The sequence below is a fragment of the Ruditapes philippinarum genome, unplaced genomic scaffold (genome assembly GCF_026571515.1).
Source record: "Ruditapes philippinarum isolate M1 unplaced genomic scaffold, ASM2657151v2 ctg5583_1_1_1_1, whole genome shotgun sequence".
Taxonomy (NCBI): domain Eukaryota; kingdom Metazoa; phylum Mollusca; class Bivalvia; order Venerida; family Veneridae; genus Ruditapes; species Ruditapes philippinarum.
In genome coordinates this window covers 1-6,735 of record NW_026860484.1, presented here as the reverse complement: position 1 = coordinate 6,735, position 6,735 = coordinate 1, and positions in this window count along the sequence as shown.

Here is a 6,735-nt window from a genome sequence, read left to right as displayed (position 1 = left end):
ATTATAACAAGTTTTGTAAATTTCCTTTAATATTTATGTCAGAGCAGTGACGTTAAAGTCAGAGTAATGCAAAAAAAATCGTGTTTTGTTGCTTGCAAAAGCACACATAATCTTATACCTATAAAGTTCAGATTTTTATGCTTGTTAACCAGATTTTTTTATTTATCTTTAAGTGGACATATCGTTGAATTAATAAATAATGATAATAAAAGATTTCACAAGTGGTTTCGACAAATATGAACTATTTTTTGTGAAACCTATATAATCTCTGCTTGTACACTCCCTTCGCAGCTCAGTGAATACGCTCCGTTGAGAAAGTTTGCAATAGTGAAACATTCAACCGATGCGTAGGAGAGTACCCTGCTTGGTGTCTTATCAGTGATCCATTGTGGCTTGGCCATGTAAAGGGTTGCTTTGTTGATCTTTAAATTTCATTCTGAGTGTTCTCAAATCATCGGTATGTGTAAGAATAATTTATTTCCGATTCTAATTAAAATATATTTCTGACGTTAAACGTTGTTTGGTGCCAATTTATTTAACGTTACGCGCTGAACAGTTTAGCGCGTCGTTTTGACGTTGCTGTTTGTAATGGTTTCAAAAGGCCTTCTGTTTTACGTAGTGGCGTTAAAGCTGAAACTGTATTTTTTAAGATTTCGATGTTAAAGACATTATTGTCGGTATGATAGCTGCTTAAATCATTTTTTATATTTGTTTATGGATAAAAGGAATTTTTTAATGAAGTATTTATCTATTAAATCAATTGTTACGATTATGTATTTAATCAATTGTAACTTTACTTCTGTTAAGTAAGATTCTTGGTCATAAGAAATAATTATTTAATTATTCTATTATTTTGTTAAGATTATAACAGAAATGAATGTATTAGTTAAGTACTATATTATTTGTTTCAGAGAATCGCTATGTTTCTTTGTGGACATATATATGCTGATGTATGAAAATAAAATATATATAGAAACGCATACTCAAAAAGTCTGGTTGTTATCCGAAATCCTTTAAAGTCTTGTCTTGATAATTGTCATCAATGATTATTTTCAGGAGCTAGAGTAAGAGATGAGCTTGTGACAGATATTTCACTTGGTGGTAAGCGTACAGTATAAAATCAATTTGGTTAAATAGAGAAATCTTTAATCTGAAATTGAACATGGGAATGATAGGTGACGCCAGTGAACGGCATCTTCTCTTATCGACTGTCTTTTTGTGGCACATGGTAGGAGCCGTTTTTATTAACACTATATGTCATGTTGTGTTAATTAGTTTTATTTTGATTCTTAAAACTCAAGTAATGAAATATGTTGTAATATTTGTATTTAATAAAAGCATAAGCATTGTGATCTTTATTTTTTTATAAAATTGCACGCCCTGTTTTAAAATTATGCCCCTTCTTAACTAAGATAATCTGCAAAAATGTACCAAAGTGGCTATAGCTTCAATATTAATAATTGAACTGCCTTTATACTTGATTTCAACAATCCTTTAAAATGTTCCTGCAAGTTGACCAGATTTACATTAACATTGAGTCATAAATGACTGACTTTCAATGTCAAATTGTTGATTTTTTTCTAATTTTTGCTATAACTTGCCATTAATTTGTTATTTACGGATTGATAGTTTTTATATTTAGAAACAACATCGTTTTAGACAAGACCTATATAAAAATCAAATTAGCTTTGACCTTGACTTTTAAATGACGTTGACGGGAAGGTGAAATAATTGGCTTGTTTTTCGCTTGGCGGTCACTTTGTTCTTAGTGTATGGAAGTTATTCATACTTGCATCCGGACAAACACAACACATCAATGCAAAAATCTAATGCACTTGTGTTATGATTAAATTTGACATTTTTTTTTAAAATTCAAATTTGACATATTTGTGCATCTTTTCTTTAACGTCCCAGCAGTCACATCAACGTTGTTTCAACGTTGAATTATGGTCAGATTTCAACGTTGAAATAAGGTTGGATTTATAATCGGATTTGAAAGTTGAAACAACGTTGAAATTTCAACGTTGATACAACGTTGCAGCTTCAACGTTGGTTCAACGTTGAAGTTTCAATGTCATTTCAACGTTGAAAACCCACCATACTTTATTTTTTGGATATATAGCAAAGTAACCATATTTTAACAAAATATCAAGACAATATTAAATACTTCAGATATTTTATTTCAAAAATACAGTTCAAGTGCAGCTTAAATTCACTTTAAAACTTTAACAATTAAGCTACAATCTGTTCCAATCTTTTCTTCTACAGTTCTAGATCTTTCTAGGTATGTCAAGTGTTTGAGTACTTCTTTGGCTGTCTCTCACTGCTTCTGAAAATAAAAATAAGAAGTTTGTAGTTAAAAGTGACTATGTCAATCTCATATTTTACATATAATAACTCAACTTAGTGATTTTTTTTTATCTTAAAATGCTTATCTCTAAGATTTTACAATTTATAAAACAGCATAGAAATTAAAACATAGCTAATTTTCATATTGACAGCAAATACTGTACTATAAAATCAACAAAATCTTTTAAAAAGAAAGCTATTTAAAAGTCTCACCTATGAGTATGATTGGTAAGGAAAAATTGCTCCCCGTAGTTACTTGCAGCAATATTTCCCAAAGAATTATCATTCTAGGCTCTAGCTAAGACCATTTTATGCAGCATCCTGAAATCAACAAACATGTAAATTTTATGTTAATAATGTTACAGGAATATTCTGAAAATTACATACATTTTAAGACAAGATAAATATCAAGTAGGTGAAAAATTTATACTTTGTATTGTAACAAAATTCAAATATATAAAATTAAAATTAATAAGAATTAATTTCAATTTAACAAACCTGAGTGTCCTTTTCATGTTGAATGTATGGTATAAAGGCTACAGCTGCATTAGTGCCAATACTCTAAATTTCAGCCGGGACCAGGATCTAGAATGTAAAATAAAAAAAAATATATGATAATAAAATAGAAATAGGATTTATTATTCCATATAAATTTACAACTATTAAACTTTAAAGTTTGACACTCAAGTTTGTTATTTAACTTCATAATAATGTATTTTTTTTTCAAACTAATTAACACTGTATTATACTATCACTAAAATATAAACATTGTTATATTGACGAATCGTCTTGGGACGTAAATTACGCGGGCCGAACTTCTTTATAGGGTGCAATTTTATAATTGATTAAATTTTAATTAGGATATAGTACTGAAAAAATGTTTGATATGAAAAATAAATTAAAGAAAGACAAGATTTGTAAAATCATAAATTGCAAAAGACATCAATAACTTCGTGTTTACAAGGCCTACCGATCCCAAATCATTCAATTAGGTCGCGAAAACGTCTCAAATCACCTCAATCATGTGTTTTCATCTCTCATTTATTTCATAAAATAAATTAAAGTAGAATTTAAAGAATAAATAATAATATTTTAAAAAATAATCAGTAAACAAAAGTAAAACATTACGGTTATACCTCCGAAATCCAAATAAATTGCCGAATCGTGTTGTTTTTCAAATTTCGAAACAGCGCCACCATTTGCACGAACGATAATCATAGACAACAAACAAAATCAGGGACCGCAACAATTACTTCCCCTGACCAGCGTTATTTTATACTAATATCAATTAATGAATTAATATTATTAATAAAGAACTAAAAAATAAAACAAAAAACAACAAAACATATTTAATAATATTAAAAGCGTTAATAGAAAGTGAAAAATTATCTCCAACTTTATTTGTTTACGCGCTAATTTTGAATATCCGGAAAAAGATTGTAACGCAAATTTTCCTGATAAAAATCACTTTCAGACTAATTCAATAAAGGAATAATAACACAAAATAAGTGGTATAAAAGTTTATGTAATGATTAAACTAAATGTTAAACTTCGACCATAAACAACGTTGAATCAACGTTGAACATACATTGGCAATATATCCATATGGTCTCCCATAGTTGAATGTTGGTTGAACAACGTCACGACCATATTTCAACGTTGTTTCAACGTTGAAACAACGTTGAGTGCCTGCTGGGGTAGAAAGTATCAAAAATGTATCAATGTGGCTATAGCTTTGTTATTTATGAATGAATTGTTACCATACTTCGACACAACATCCTTTGGAAAAGACGTTCAGTTGCAAGTTGACAAGTCGAAAAGACTCACATTGCTCTTGAATCACAATGGCCATGACTTTCGAGGCCAAGAATGTTTTTTTAATTGCTGTTTTATATATGTATTTTGTTATTATTATTGTTCTTGTTACTGTTGTTGTTTGTGTTTTGTTTCTGCTGTAACTGGCTATAACTTTACTACTATACGTCCCGTCCCACCTCAGGAACCGGCAGAGATATCAGATTGAACGCAATTGATAACTATAATAGATAACTTCACATATTTAAGTTCCTTTTATATAAATTTTGCTCTCCCTTTTTTTTTTAAATACAAGTTAGGGTAAACAGATATTTGTACTTCTTTAACAAGGCAATTATATGTAATTATTATTGGTACACAGATGAATACACTTAAATATTGGTGGAGTTAAAATTTGGCTTCGGGCTACCTACTTTTCAAATAGTTAAGATGGCGGATTGGGAAATGAATCACCTTTAGTGATAGCTCTATCTTCGATTTAGGTGCTGTTGAAATAATCCATTTCCTTTCAAAGTATTTTTTCAGTCATTTCACAGTACACAATAAACTTAATAACTTTTATCATTAAATTTGATACAGAATGAACTTGTATGATCTCCTTCACCCAATGTATCCAGAAGACCTCTTTGAATATAAATGTCCGTCGTTTTAGGAAACTGTTACCAAATAGACTTTTCAAAGATTACTGAGTCTAGTAGTCGGAGTTTCTTAGTTTGTTTATTGCTGACCAAAGTCATGTAAAAAGAGTTAAAAGCAGAATTTGGTTGAATTTCCCTCGTTCTTTTGAAAAAGGAAAACAGGTAGTAATTTATATTCCTGTTCCACGAATTCATGAAGTCACGCTTTCTAAAATATCTTTTCTTTACAGTTCTGCTCATACAACTGATATTTATTTTTGAACGTCTTTCTTGTTTGATAGGTACCTTTTCGTAGTCCTCTGGATGTGGTGTTTGGGTTTACTGGACTACCAATGGTGCTTAAACTGTTTTTCTCACGCAGCTTTTATTTATATCATATGTTTTTCATATTCTGTAGGTAAAGACCTTTGGTTGTCCTGAATTTTGGATTTATCAACAACAAGTTAATGAAATCAAGGTTACATACGCTTTAAAATAAATTTTTTTATACACTTTTGGTTATGCAGCCTTTATGTATCGACTGCAAGGCATTGAAATAAAGTTTCAAATTTGCAGGTTTGTAGAACATTCATCACCTTTAGCGATTTGTCTTGTTTTACATTTTGTACCATTTAATCACCTTTTTAAATTTCATTTTATTTAGTTCTGTTCATTATATTGTATTAAGGCATATCAACAAGAAACGAAATAAAATAAGTTTGTTGCAGAAACGATTTGCGTAATTTGTTTTGTTGTTAAAATTTTCACTAGGCCATCCTAAAAAAGTGTCGATTTATTTCACATAATTTACAAAATGGAAACATTAATGGCAAAATTAAAAATGTTGCATGTATGGTTTATTTTAGAAAGTTCATAGACCTTAGTGATCAGTTAAGGATCACGCACCGACTTAAATCTAAACAAGAAAATGTTGATTTTGTTACTAAAAACACCAAAAGAGGCGTCTAAAACGTTTAATTATAAAAATCAACAATTCACGAAGACGATTGGAAACATATCAAACTCTGCAAAATTAGATGTAAACTTAAGTTTATATGTACAGCAGTTAAATCTTTTCGCAAGAGAAAATTTTAAGATGTTTGGACTGTTATTCTAAATTGTCTGTTTAAAGGCAATTGAAATCTGAATAGATTGTCAACATAGTAAATGGTGACACCATTTAAAATTGTAACAAGCAATGTCCCCGTAAATAATTCAAGAAAATGAATAATTTTATCAGATTTAATAAAAACTAGAAAATAATCATCTATGAATTTCCATTCAAGCTTTTTGAATAGTTAATAAAGGGATTTTTACGATTTAAGAGGTTCAAATAAAATGATATAGTATTAGACATATAGTAAGTTCATTATTTCTTATTAAAGTTTCAGCTATTAAATCGCATGTCACTTAAATGAAGAAAATATATTCCCATGATTACCTAATAAACATATGCATTTTCTTAGACACCAAACGGACACGCAGCGGATATTGCTTTATTGAATTCTATCTTTTTATTTTATTGATAAACACTTTAACATTGTTTTAAACCAATCACATTAATCACGATTACCCTTTTTACATTTTAGACTTATTTATCATCACGAAATTCTTAGACAATTATTTTACGCATTTTCACAAAATTTACGAGATGAAAGTTTACAAGATTGCAGTTTAAGTGTCTGCTTTGCAAAACATATATATTATTCTAGCATCTTTCCTCCCGAAATTACACTTTGCCTTCTGGAAAATATTCTTAAACAAAATAAGTATTTAATGAAGAGATATTTTGTCCGGCCTCTTAATTGACGTAAACTTCAAATTGATAGTTAACTGAAGATATCTATACTTCCTCTATATCTAATTTTCAATCTGTCTAGTACTTGGGAGCTTATGTACTAGTCTATTTCTTTGCATTGACATGAAGTTAATATTGATAGTTAATTGAAAGGGA